Below are 14538 nucleotides of genomic sequence, written 5' to 3'. Positions count from 1 at the left end.
GAAAAAACTGAAAAGTCTCCACAAAAGAAACATACAGATATGGAAATATCTTCTGACATAAATGACAGAGAACTCAAGATTGCAGTTCTGAAAAAATCCAACGAAACGCAAGAAAACACACAAAGGCAATTTAATGAACACAAAAACGTAATCAAAGAAAAACATGAGCATTTTAAGAAAGAGTTTGAAATTTTAAAAAAGAACCAAATGAAATTTCTGGAGATTAAGTACTCAATACAAAAAATTAATAATGAAATAAACATCTTAGGTAGTAGAGTTGACCAGAAGGAGGAAAGAATCAATGACATCGAAGATAGAAAGCTAGAAATTACACAGATGGAAGAAGAAAAAGACTTGAGACTTAAAAGAAATGAAAGAACTCTACAAGAACTTTCCGACTCTAACAGAAAGAGCAATATAAGAATAATGGGTATACTAGAAGGAGAAGAAAGAGAGAAGGGAACAGATAATATATTCAAACAAATTGTTGATGAGAACTTCTCAAACTTGTGGACAGAACTGGATCCTCGAATCCAAGAAGCAAACAGAACACCTAATTACCTGAATCCCAACGGGCCTTCTCCAAGGCACATTGTATTGAAGCTGTCTAAAATCAATGACAAAGAAAGAATCCTCAAGGCAGCCAGGGAAAATAAGACGGCAACCTACAAAGGAAAGCCCATTAGATCATCATCAGATTTTTCAGCAGAAACTCTACAAGCCAGGAGGAAATGGATCCTAATACTCAAACTATTGAAGAGAGAAACTATGGGCCAAAAATAATATATCCAGCAAAGATATACTTTAGATATGAAGGAGGAATAAAGACCTTTCCAGAAATACAGAAGCTGAGAGAATTTTCTAATACACAACCTGCACTACAAGAAATACTAAAGGAGGCTATTCGACCACCATCAACAGGGACAATTTGTGGCAACATAAAAAGGTGGAGAGTAAAGGCCTGAACTGAAATATGGGAATTAAGAAAGTAAGCATGCTGAAGAAAATGAAATACTCAAATTATCAAACTTTCTTGTATATAAACTTAAGGGTAACTTCTCAAAAATAGATCCAGAACTGAAATATATACTGTAATAAAAGAAGAAACAGAGGGAAATATCATAGAATACCACCACACAGAAATAATAGACAACAACAAAAAGGCAAAGAAACATTGGAGACACGGCCTTACCAGAAAACTAAAGATAGAATGACAGGATATCCTCACGTATCAATAATCACCCTAAATGTAAATGGACTGAACTCTCCAATAAAAAGGCACAGCGTAGCATATTGGATCTAAAAACTAAACCCAACCATATGCTGTCTCCAAGAGACACATCTCAGCAACAAGGACAAGCATAGACTCAAAGTGAAAGGGTAGAAATTGACACTCCAAAGAAAGGGTACCCAGAGAAAATCAGGTGTAGCCATAATGATATCAGATGAAACAGACTTCAGGGTGAAAAAGGTAACAAGAGACACAATGGACATTTCATAATGGTACAGGGGACTATACAACAAGAAGACATAACAGTCATCAATGTGTGCCCCCAATCAGGGAGCACCGAAATATAACAAGCAACTACTAACAGAAGTAAAGGGAGAAATTGACCTAAACACAACTATACTAGGGGACTTAAATACATCATTTACAGCTATGGATAGGTCATACAAACAGAAAATAAATAACGAAATAGCAGCCCTAAATGACATATTAGATGAAATGGACATAATTGATATATATAGAGCACTTCATCCTAAAACATCATACTATACATTTTTTTTTAGTGTACATGGAACATTCTCTAGGATAGACTATATATTGGGACATAAAATAAGCCTCAGCAAATTTAAGAAGATTGAAATCATACCAAGCATATTTTCTGATCACAAGGCTTTGAAAGTGGATATCAACTACAAAAAGAAAGCAGGAAAATAACACAAATAAATGGAGATTAAACAACATACTTTTAAAGAACGGCTGGGTCAAAGAAGAAATAGAGGAGAGATCAAAAGATACATAGAAACAAATGAAAATGAAAATACATCCTACCAAAATTTTGGGGATGCAGCAAAAGCAGTTTTAAGAGAGAAATTTATATCATTACAGGCCTATCTCAAGAAACAAGAAAAACTCAAATAAATAACCACATGTTACACCTTAAAGAACTAGAAAAAGAACAAATGAAACCCAAGGTCAGCAGAAGAAAGGAAATAACAAAAATCAGAGCAGAACCAAATGAAATAGAGAACAAAAAGATAATAGAAAAAACTAATGTGACAAAGAGCTGGTTCTTTGAAAAGATTAAAGAAATTAACAAACCCTTCGCTAGACCTACTAAGATGAAAGGAGAGAAGACACTAATAAAATCAGAAATGAAAAGGGGGAAGTTATCATGTATGCAACGGAAATACAAAGGATCATCCATTAATACTATGAAGGACTATATGCCACCAAATTCTTTAACCTAGAAGAAATGGATGACTTATGAGAAACAATTAGCCTTCCTAGGCTGAACCATAAAAATTGGAAAATCTAAACAGACCAATCACCAGTAACGTTATTGAATCAGTCATGGAAAACCTTCCCAAAAGCAAAAGTCCGGGACCAGATGGCTTCACTAGTGAGTACTACCAAACCTTCAAAGAGGCTCTAACACCAACCTGCTCTAACTCTCCAAAAAATTGAAGAAGAGTCACTACTCCCTAACTCATTTATAAGGCCAACATTACCCCAATACCAACAGACAACACAAAAAAAGAAAACTAGAGACCAATATCTCTGATGAATACAGATGCAAAAATTCTAAACAAAATTGTAGCAAATTTAATGCAACAATGCATTAAAAAGATTATATATCACGACCAAGTGGGGTTCATCCCAGGGGCACAAGGATGGTTCAATATCCGCAAATCCATCAATGTGATACATCACATAAACAAAATAAAGGACAAAAATAATATGACACTATCAACTGATGCAGAAAAAGATTTGACAAGATACTACATCCATTTATGATTAAAACACTTAGTAAAACAGGTATAGAAGGAAAATACCTTAACATAATAAAGGACATCTATGACAAGCCCTCAGCTAATCTCATAATTAATGGTAAAAAACTTAAGCCCTTTGCTCTACGTTCAGGAACACAACAGGGCTGTCTCCTATCACTTCTGCTTTTCAACATAGTGTTGGAAGTCCTTGCCAGAGCAATCAGGCAAGAAAGCATCCAAATTGGGAATGAAGAAGTTAAATTATGACTCTTTGAAGATGATATGATGCTATATATAGAAAACCCTAAAGATTCCACCCAAAAACTATTAGAAACAATCAATGAATACAGTAAAGTTGCTGGCTACAAAATCAACGTACAAAGCCCACTGCATTCCTATATACTAACAATGAAATCTCAGAAAAAAATACAAAAATCAATTCCCTTTTTAATTGCAGCAAAAAAAATAAAATACCTAGGAATAAACTTAACCAAGGATGTGACAGACCTATATGTTGAAAACTACAAGAATTTTTAAAAGAAATTGAAGAAGACACAAAGAAATGGAAAGACATTTCGTGCTCATGGATTGGAAGAATCGACATAGTTAAAATGGCCATATTACCCAAAGCAATATACAGATTTAATGTGATCCCCATCAAAATCTCAATGGCATTTTTTAAAGACGTAGAACAAAAAATCATCAGACTTGTTTAGAACCAAAAAATACCCCGAATAGCCAAAGCAATCTTAAGAAAAAAGAACAATACTCGAGGTATCACACTCCCTGACTTTAGCTTGTTCTACAGGGCTACAATAATCAAAACAGCATGGCATTGGCAGAAAACCAGACACATAGACCAATGGAATACAATTTAGAAACCACAAATAAAACTACATAAATATGGACACATAATTTTTGACAAAGAAGCAAAAAATATACAATGGAGAAAAGAAAGCCTCTTCAATAAATGCTGCTGACAGAATTGGAAAGCCACATGCAAAAGAATGAAACTGGACTGTTATCTGTCACCATGTACCAAAATTAATTCAAAATGGATCACAGACTTTAGGCATAAGACCTGAAACAATAAACTGCATAGAAGAAAACATAGGTACTAAACTTATGGACCTTGGATTCAAAGAGCATTTTATGAATTTGACTCCAAAGGCAAGGGAAGTAAAAGCTAAAATAAATGAATGGGACTATATGAATCGTAAAAGCTTCTGCACAGCAAAAGAAACCATCGACAAAATAAAGAGGCAACCGACTGAATGGGAGAAGACTTTTGCAAACAGTGCCTCCGATAAGGGGCTAATATCCAAAATATACAAGGAACTCATGAAGCTCTACAAGAAAAAAACAAACAACCCAATTGAAAAATGGGCAGAGGACCTGAGAAGACATTTCTCCAAAGAGGACATACAAATGGCAAATAAACATGAAAAAATGCTCAACGTCACTAATCATCAGAGAAATACAAATGAAAACCACGATGAAATGTCACCTCACCCCAGTCCGAATGGCTATCATCAACAAGACAAATAGTAACAAGTGTTGGAGAGGCTGTGGAGAAAAAGGAACCCTCATACATTGTTGGTGGGAATGCAGACTGGTGCAGCCGTTATGAAAGGCAGTTTGGAGGTTCCTCAAAAAATTACGAATAGAATTACCATATGACCTAGCAATCCTTCTCCTGGGTATCTACCCAAAAAATCTGAAAACATTTATACTTAAAGACACGTGTACTCCAATGTTCATTGCAGCTTTATTTACAGTGGCCAAGACATGGAAACAACCAAAATGCCCTTCGATAGATGAATGGATAAAGAAGTTGTGGTATGTATACACAATGGAATACTGCTCAGCAGTAAGAAAAGATGAAATATGACCATTTGTGACAACATGGCTGGATCTTGAGATTATAATGCTCAGCGAAATCAGTCATACAGAAAATTCAGAGAACCATATGATTTCACTGATATGTGGTATATAAACCAAAAACAACAAAGAGCAAGGCAAGCAAATGAGAAACAAATCTCATAGACACAGAAAAATGTTTAGTGGTTACCAGAGGGTAAGGGAGGTGGGGGGTGGGAGATGAGGGTAAAGGGGATCAAATATATGGTGATGGAAGGAGAACTGACTCTGGGTGGTGAACACACAACGGGATTTATAGATGATGTAATACAGAATTTTATACCTGAAATCTATGTAATTTTACTAACATTTGTCACCCCAATAAACTTTAATTTTAAAAAAAGGAAGCCATTAAGGAATAAATGTGAGGTTAAAATTTTATTTTTTAGGTTTGTAAATTCAGGAAAAGGAAAATTGCCCATTTGTAAGAGAACTGTGAAGAATGTTGTTTTAATAATCCAGTCATTATAAGTGAAAAATATATACTTTGGACTCAGACAAATTTGATCTGAATTTGAGCTTTACAATTTTCTACCTATGTCATCTGGGGCTACTCAATTTCTCTATGCCTTGGGTTTCTAATCTGTAAGTAGGTATAAGAAAATTTACCTCCCAATGTTGTATTGAGGATTAAGTGGGACAATGAATATATTGTAATATTAGTAACTTATTAATATAAGTGTTAACTGATTTTATTAACTTATTGTAATGAGACTAGATGCCCAATAAAGCCCTAGCCAGCCCAAAACAAACAAACAAAAAAATAAAGTGGCTAAATGGATAAGAAAACAAAACCCTTCCATATGCTGCCTACAAGAGACTCACTTCAGATTGAAAGACACACACAACCTGAAAGTAAAGAGATTTAAAAAGTTATTTCATGAAAATGGAAATGGGAAAAAGAGAAGGCTGGGGTGGCAATACTTACACCAGAAGAACTGTAACATGAGACAAAAAAGGACGCAGTAATCCCACTTCTGGGTACTTACCTGAAGAAATCAAAAATGCTATTTTGAGGGGATTTGTGTATTGATATGTTCACTGCAACATTTACAATAGCCAAGATGTGGAGGCATCCATTGATGGGTGTCAGTTGATGGGTGATTGGATGAAGAGGAGGTTGGACACGTATACAATGGAATATTGCTTGGCCAGGGAAGGAAATGGGTTCTTGCCATCTGTCGTGACATGAATAAACCTGGAGGGTACTGTGCTGAGTGATTGCAGACAACAAAAGACAGATGCAATGTGATTTCGCTTACATGCGGAATCTAAAGAACAAAATACACAAACAAAACAGAAACAGACTCATAGATACAGAGAACATTTTGATGGTTGCAGGTGGGGGGGTGGAAGGGGTGAGTAGGAAAGGGGAGGGGATTAAAAAGTACAAATAGGTTGTTACACAGTAGTCATGAAGATGTAGGTTGTAGCATAAGGAATATAGTCAATAATATTGGAATAACTATGTGTGGTATCGTATGGGTACTAGATTTATCAGGGTGATAGATGAGAGAGGGTTGGGGAACAGGATGAAACAGGTGAAGGGATTAAGAAGTACAAATTGGTAGTTACAAAATAGTCATGGGGATGTAAAGCAAAGCCTAAGAAATATAGTCAATAATATGGTAATAACTATGTATAGTGCCAGGTGGGCACTAGACTAATCGAGGAGATCACTATATAAATTATATAAATATCTAACCACTATGATTTACACTCAGAATGAATATATAATAATATTGAATGTGAGCTGTAACTGAAAAAAATAAATAATCACTTAGTTGACAAGGTGAGGACCAGAGTTCCTGCTGATTTCAGAGGGATGCCCTTTAGGGCATCCCTCGGACAAAAAAATCTCACCTCTTATCTCCTCCACTTGTGTGGACCAGATCCCTGAGAAAGATAAGGATGCAATAAACTGTTTATTGATTTAGTTTGTATTTAGAGAAAAAATATTTTGTAATAGTTAAGAATACAGACTGTAGAGCAGGACTGCCTGGATCCAAACTCCAACTCACAACAGCATGACCCTGAGCAAATCACCTCGTCTCACTTTGCCTCAATTTCCTTGTCTGTAAAATGGGGATAATAAGAATTGCTATCTGATAGGATTGTTGTGAGAAATTAATGAATTGTACATATAAAACAGAACAGCGAAGCAGATTGGCTACTATTAATTATAGGCGATGCTTCCCAATCGTGTTGATTCTCTCACAGGGAATGCAGTCTATTCTAATGATGGGTGTTTCTGGCATCAAAAACAGACCAGGGAGGAAAATTGGGGGGATAAAGGAGAGGTTTGGCCCTAGTCAAATCACACTATAAACAGGTGTTTCTCTTCAACCAAACTGACGACACCCCCAAGGATCCTGCTGTCCAGAGTGCACAGGACATTTGGGGTAATGGGCGGCCTCTAGAAAACAGGCAGAGGAGGCATGCTTTGCCTGCCTGTGTGGTGGGATGGGGGCTGGGGGTAGAGTGTACACCAGCCTTCTGCACTCAGCATCGTCCAGCTGCATCTCCCATTCCATTTAGTTTATAATAGCAGATATGAAAATTTCATCAGGTTTTCTGCTTTACTCTAGTGAAATATTAAACATTTAATAAATTATTCATCCCAATGTAAAATACTACAAATGTTCATAGATTTCATCAAGCAGTACTTCAGAAGCACATTTGTTGCAGGGCTATTTCAGGGAAAGCCACCTGCTCCAGTAAGGGGTGCCTTGTCTCTTCTTCCCTCTTTGTGCTCTTTAGTAGGGAAATGTCTATTCTGGGAGTCAGGTGCTACAAGCTCATCAGGAAGCAGGGATTCTGTATAAGTAGCTGCTTCACCTTCAGGGAAGACTGTGGGCAGGATCTGGAAGCTGTGTCTAGGGGAAGGGAATGGAGCTGAAAGGGTGGGGCCTGAACTTGAGATAAATGACATGGGTTTGGTGTCCCCAAAGTGACGTTTTCTTTTAATTCTGGAGCAGAAAGCTCATCGTGGGCAGGAGTTGTGTCCACAGGAACTTCTGATAGCCTAGGAATGTATGTTTGGTGACATGATCAGAAGTAGCTGAATCAAGGTTGTTTTCCTAGGAGACCCACTGTTCCTGAGAGAACTCAAGCTAGCTGAACAGGTGGCCCAATGAGAGATGCCCGTTTGCTGGGAAGCTAAGGGACCTCTCTGAAGAGCTCCCCCTAAGAACATGTAAAACCCTTGCATTTGGTTGAAAGAAGGATTTCTGAGGCCATCACTGTTGCTGCTTCTGAAACTTCCACGGTCCAGCCTCCTGAACACGTATCTGGGTCAGAAAAACAGAGATGTCTCTGAGAGAAACCCAAAATAGAAGCCCCACTACACTGTGCTACACATTAGGGCCCAAGCGACTCTACTTGGGGGCCTTTCTTTTATAGAATGTCCTGAAAAGGAGAGGCACTTTGCCCTGCTTGTCACAGATCACCACACAGCTCAGCACACAGATGACAGTCAAGCACAGACGGGAACACTGGCCACAGGGCAGTGTGGAGCAACACTGGAGGCTGCATGGCATGGCCATTCCCAGGATGGCAACACAGACACAGGTGGAGTCAAGCCTCTGAAGAAAGCTGGAGGGCAAAGGGAGCGGTGCCTGCAGGGCATCCCAGCCAGCCCTGCTCCCCATCTACTTCCCCAAGAACTAAGGCTGCACCTTGCCCTTTCACCTCCTGCCCTACCCGAGGAAGTCCTCCTGGTTCCCAACCCAAGTGTGCTCCTTCACGCCTCCATCCTACCCTCCTCTCTGTCTGCCTCTGTTTCTAACTCTCTGTCTCTATGTGCATGTGTATCTGTGTATAGGTATCTGTTTATACAATTTATTTTGTAAATCAGTGTAGCATACTACCCAGCAAGAAAGAAGGCTGTGACAGGAATGAGTTTACCTATAAATAATAGAAACCTAACCTGCTGTGGCTTAGCACGTGACAAGAGTTCTTGCTTACTTCACACATGGCTGGTGGTAGGTGAACACGAGGAGCGAGCTCCGTCGTTCTTTCACCACTTTCTATATTTCTTAGAGTGTTGACTCTTTTCTTCATGTGATCACTTCATGCCACAGATCTAGGCACTGTGTCTTCCCATGCAACATCAAGAACAGTAAACCTGACTTCAGTAGTTTAAACAAACAGGGCCTGTCAGTATTGTTCTAGCCACTCAATAATGCTGCCTGCCACCTTCTATGCTTGCACATGTCCATCCTTAGAAGGTTGGCTTTCACAATGCTCTCTGTCCATGGTAACAAGATGGCTGCTTCAGCCCCAGACATCACATCTGCCTTCAAGGTAGGAGAGGGAAAAGTGTATAGAGCCAGCTGCAGCTGCATATAGCTGTTTTTACCAGAAAAGCAAAAGACATATGAGGTGTAATCAAATAATATGGTGAATGCTGCTCCAAGTGCCATCCAACTGAAAGGAAGGGATCTTCAATACAAGAAGCGGCATGTCAAACTTTAGTAACAGTGTGGGACAAGTTTCAACTTTTTCAGTTCAGTCGGTCGGGTGTGAGCCCTGGTTGAGAAAAAGTGTGTTTCAAAGTGTGCCAACAAATCATCCTCCATCATGACAATGCTCCATGTCACATATCGCTTCTGTTATACAGCAATTTCTGTCACATAAAAACATTACAGTGTGTCCTCATCTACCTTACTCACCAGATCTGGCACCTTGAGACTTCTGGCTCTTCCCCAAAGTCAAAATGATTCAGGACATCAAGGGAGCCACAACAGAGCAACTAACGACACACACGAAAGAGGACTTCCAGAACTGCTTCAGAAAGTGGTAAGAACAACGGGATGTGTTCAAAGCAAGGGGGAATATTTTGAGGGGGATTAATGGCAATGTGCCTTTTACTGTACTAAGTTGTTGGTGGTGTTGTTTTTTAATTTAAACATTCACCATAGATTTTGATCACACCTCGTATTCACGATGACGCTCTTATCTCTATCAGCAGTCTAGGCCTCTCTCCTCTAGTGACACAAATCCACATTAAACTGTCTACTGAACATCTCTTGGATTCCCACAGATACCTGAGAAAACCAGGACACCTGGGTGTGAGACCAAGCTATGTCACTAGCTGGTAGCGTTGGAAAAAGAACTTAACTTCTCTGATCCTCAGTTTCCATCTAATGCTGGGCTAATATTCCCTGCGCACCCCCACGGAGCTCCTACGAGTATCAAACTAGATAATGCAAGTTAAAGTGCTTTGAAAATTGTAAAACACAGTGCCAGCATTTCCTCAAGTATGTTCCAAGATAACAGAAATAAACATGTCTGTTTGTAGTCTTTCCTACTACCCTCCCCTCCTTCCAGATTTTTCTTTGTACTGTCACCTCACTGGCCCTCTTTGTTGGGCAGAGTCCCAGCAACAGGCTGATAATCCAGAGAAAGCAGCTGCACAGCTCACATCTCAGGCCCTCTCCCAGGTGAGAGGTGAGATGGGAGTGGTGAGATGGGAGGTGTATTAGTTAGCTCTGCTTCCATAAGCAAGTACCACAGGCTCAATGGTTTAAACACTGAAATTTATTTTCTCACAGTTCTGGAGACCGGAAGTCTGAGAGCAGAGCTGGTTCCTTCCGAGGCCTCGCTCCTTGGCTTGCAGACGGCCTCTTCTCCCTGAGTGTTCACATGGTCTCCCCCAGCACCCCCGTGTGTGTCTGTCCTAATCTCTTATTCTCATAAGGACACCATCATAGTGGATTAGGGTCCACGCTAATGACCTCATTCTACCTTAATTACCTCTTTAATGACCCTATCTCCAAATACAGTCACTTTCTGAGGTGCTGGGGTTCAGACTTCAACAAGAGGGTTGGTGGAAGAAGGTGGCTATGAAGGGGGAAGAGTCTCTGGGGCATCTTGAAGTCAGCAGGAAAACCCTCACCCAGATCCGCCTACCGATGCCACTCACACCTCCATTCCTCCATCCGTCCCTCTTTCCCCGTGTTCGCCTAGTGGAGCAAAGGCTGCCATGAAGGACAGGACTTGTGGGGACAAAGCAGCCTGCTGGAAGGAGAATTTTTCACAGCTGCCACATGTGGAGATGGGCTAGGGGGAGAGCTCTAGAGAGGCCTTCATGGGAAGGTTAGGGCCCCTCCACAGGCTGCTACACCACTTCTGGGTGAGAACCCCTTGGCAAGCCCCAGGCTATATTCAGATGACACAGGAATACTACTAGCTCCTGAGGAAATTCATGGGTGTTAATGCTTTAGAACAGTTTGGACGACGTGTTTAGGATATTCTCGCTGCAAGGATATGAATCTGGTTTCTTTGGGTGGAATCTCTCACCCCCAACATGAAGGCCTGAGCACAGAATATGCAGCGTTCTGACCTGCTGCACCTTGGAACGCTTGGAGGGTTGGTCTGGTTTCTCCACAACATGTATCTCAGGACCAGTCTTAAGTGAGAAGCACAGGAAACTACATCCCCCCTCACAGTAAGGCATGGTGGCATTCTTAAGCCAGTCCCAGAATTCAAACAGCCTGGCTCTGCCTTTGAGGGGTCCCCAGTCTTTCTTTACTCACCATCCCTGTCTCTGCTCAGGCAGTGCAGTCTACCACCTCCCATACCCTGAACTGCACCCTGCCCTCTCTCCTTGCCCCCACCCTCCACTCTGCTGCCCGCACCCCCATTGCTCACCTAAACAATTCTCAAGATCTCTGACAAGGTATTCCTGCCACCAGTTTCCCCTCTTTTCTCTCACCTGCCAGTCCTCATGAGGGAGGCAACCCATGACCTAATGAAAAATTTGGGAGCATTATTCCTAAGGGAGGCAGGAGGCACTTTAGTGGGGCTGGGTGATGGACCAGGAATAAGGTGCGCAAGTGAAAGCCCAGGGTACCTCTATTGACCTCTGGCACCCCTCTTTCTTCTTCTCACCACAAGTTGGCCTATCCATATGCCTAACCTCAGAGATGCTGGGAACCTATATGGCACCTTTACACACACGCAGGTGTATACACACACACACACACACACACACACACAATCTCCCGTCTCAAAACACTCCATTTCCGTTCACTGTAAAACTGTCACCATTTTCTTTATTTATTCAAGTGAGACACATTATTTCCATTTTCCAGGACTGTCTTACTAGACATATCAGTCTGTGGTTTCCATGATGTGAATGGTACCCCCTTAGACGTGGAATCTTTGGATAGTGCCCAGCCTGCACAACTGACACGAGGCTCTGTCCAGCCTTCTGTCTGCTAGTGCTAGAGCTGCGTTCTAGAGCCTGTCCGCTTCCCTCTCCTTCTAGTCATTGACAGAACCACCTCTACACACACACACGCACACACACACGAGCCAACTGCCCACCTGAGTTCCAAAACTATCTGCTACTCGGACATCTCGCTTGCAAGCCCAATTGGCACCAGAAGCATGCTGACTCGTCTTGCACCCTGTCAGATAGTCCACATTCTGTGCACAGGAAATCCTCTGCAGTCCCATGTCCCCACTCACCACCTATACTTTCTTCTCCTTGTTTGGAAACCACCCTCCAGGCACCCCTCAGCACTCTGCTCAAAGCCCCCTCCTTCAGAGTGTGTACCCCAATGCCCAGGTGAGTGAGAGGCTCCCGTTTCTTGTCCCCACTTCCCCCACACATGTCTACCATTTCACTTACCAGCTTGTGCCTTATCTTTTTGTGTGTTTGTTATCCCCAACAGAAGGTGGCTCCTTGAAGATGGGCCTGTTCCTTATCCATCCTTGTAGTTTCCCGGTTACACCAAGCCCTGCAGTGCTGGCCACAGGAGGGATCCCTTGTCCAACAATGATGAAATTTGTCTCATTCTGCACCCTCCTGGTTTATGGAGTGCACCATGAGCTCAGGGTTGGGGAGCTGGGTGCAGAATGTAAGCTCCTGTCATCAGGTGTACAGAGAGGACACTGCGAAGGCTGCGTTAAATGCAGTGATGTTTAGAGCAAATGTAGTGATGCGTTTATGGTAAAAGGATGCTGCCTATGTCTTATATTATCCTCCTTCGTGAGGAAACTGTCCTCCAAGTGTCATCAGAGACGTCCTGGTCCCCAGGCCTCCGGGGGCCTGAGTTTCCTAGTCTTCTTGTCTTTCCTCGCGTGGAGGAGGAGAGAGGCAACCTTGGTTCCCTGAGGGGCAGAGGCTAACGGATGCCCAACTCAGTGACTTTCACACTGAAAAGCGCTGGCTAATAAAAATCACCTATAGAAAACTAGTGAAGACTTTGCCTTCTCACTCCCCAGTCAAAGCCTGATCATCTCCAAATGTTACGTTCATGCGGGTCGAAGAGGCTGGCCCACCCAGCTGCAAACTCGTACCCACGCCTCCAGATGCTCCCAAATATGGTTCCATGTCCACTGGCCAGACTCATTTCTCACCTCAGGTTTGGCCGCCTGTGCCTGCCCTGGCCTGCCCTCAGGGCCACGCATCGCCCTCCATGCTTTTCCTGCAGCTTCTGTGAGGGACGTAACAACTCTGCACCACTGCAAAAGCACTCTTACAGCTCAAGGTCAAGGCTGACCATGCTGCTTTTGGTCTGTGCTACCTCTTCGCTAAACATCAGCATGCTTAGCTCTGTGGGGACAGAGCCAGGAGCACAGTTTCCAGGCTCTCACCCTCACGTGGAAAGGTGCTCACTCCGGTATCAAATGGCCATCAATTGTGATTGGCTGGCCATCAGCTGTGGCTAGTTGGCCGTCAGCTGTAACCAGTGAGCCACTAATATAACTGCTGTGGCTACGCTAGCAGCAAATGGGGACTGGCAGGAGCATGGTGGCTAGCTAGCAAGAGAGGATTGCCGCTAGCAAGTGAGGTTGGTTACTAGAGAGAAGTGGATGGCAGGTTACTGATTGTGTGCCTCCTGTTTCCTGTGTCTCCAACCCAGCTGCCAGCGAGAATATAGTGGTATGAACCCCCTATCCATGGCTCCGTGGCTGTTCTTTTTTTGGCCTCACCGTACCCTGCGTTCTTATGTGGGGAGCGGGAGCTGAGACCCCACATGACACCCTGCATGACACTCATTAATCCGCTTGGTTCTGTGAAATGAGCTATTAATACCCTCATTTTCTGGAAGAGAAAACTGAGACTTAGGGAGCTGAAGCAGTCTGCCCAAAGCCACACAGGAGTCTGCCACTGAACTCTGAGCTTCTCAGTACTAAGGTCGAATGCCAGCCTCTTCAGTAGACTGATCTGATTTGTCTGTTTTGGGTGATTTGCCCCAGCCTCTGCCTCCTCCAAGGGGGCCGCAGCCCCACCCTCAGAGTAGATACTGCAAAGAGGAGGGAAGGTTCCAGAACCTATCTGACTAGTTGGTCTGCAGAGTGGGAGGAGGAAGGAGAGATGGACACACAGCCTTTACGGTGTGGTAGTTTCTGTTCTTGGAGCCAGGCTGGGGCTTCTGTACTCTCAGTAGCTTCTGAAAATTCCCCTCTATTCTAGGCTTCCATCCTAGGATAAATTCTCCTTTTATGCTTAGGCAAGCTCAAGTGGATTTCAGTTACTGGCCAGCAAATTAGAGTTTGTCTCTACTTGATGGTGCAAAACTTTAGGATAAATTAATCAGAAATTTCCATATTTGTTTATTCCTAAGGGTATAATTATCGAATACAATAAGCAGTCAGAGGAAAATA

At 42.2% G+C, this 14538-nt stretch overlaps 1 long non-coding RNA gene across 1 annotated transcript in view; it reads right to left on the bottom strand.

The window, feature by feature from the left end:
* Positions 1-13485, bottom strand: part of LOC308498725 — a 107641-nt gene extending 94156 nt beyond the window's left edge. Inside the window, exon 1 of the long non-coding RNA XR_013993507.1 lies at positions 12557-13485. This is a non-coding gene — a long non-coding RNA (uncharacterized lncRNA). The remainder of the gene's footprint in view (positions 1-12556) is intronic.
* Positions 13486-14538: the final 1053 nt, after the last annotated feature.

This window comes from Rhinolophus hipposideros (assembly GCF_964194185.1).
Source record: "Rhinolophus hipposideros genome assembly, chromosome: 6".
Lineage (NCBI taxonomy): Eukaryota > Metazoa > Chordata > Mammalia > Chiroptera > Rhinolophidae > Rhinolophus > Rhinolophus hipposideros.
This window is presented reverse-complemented; position numbering and strand designations above follow the sequence as displayed.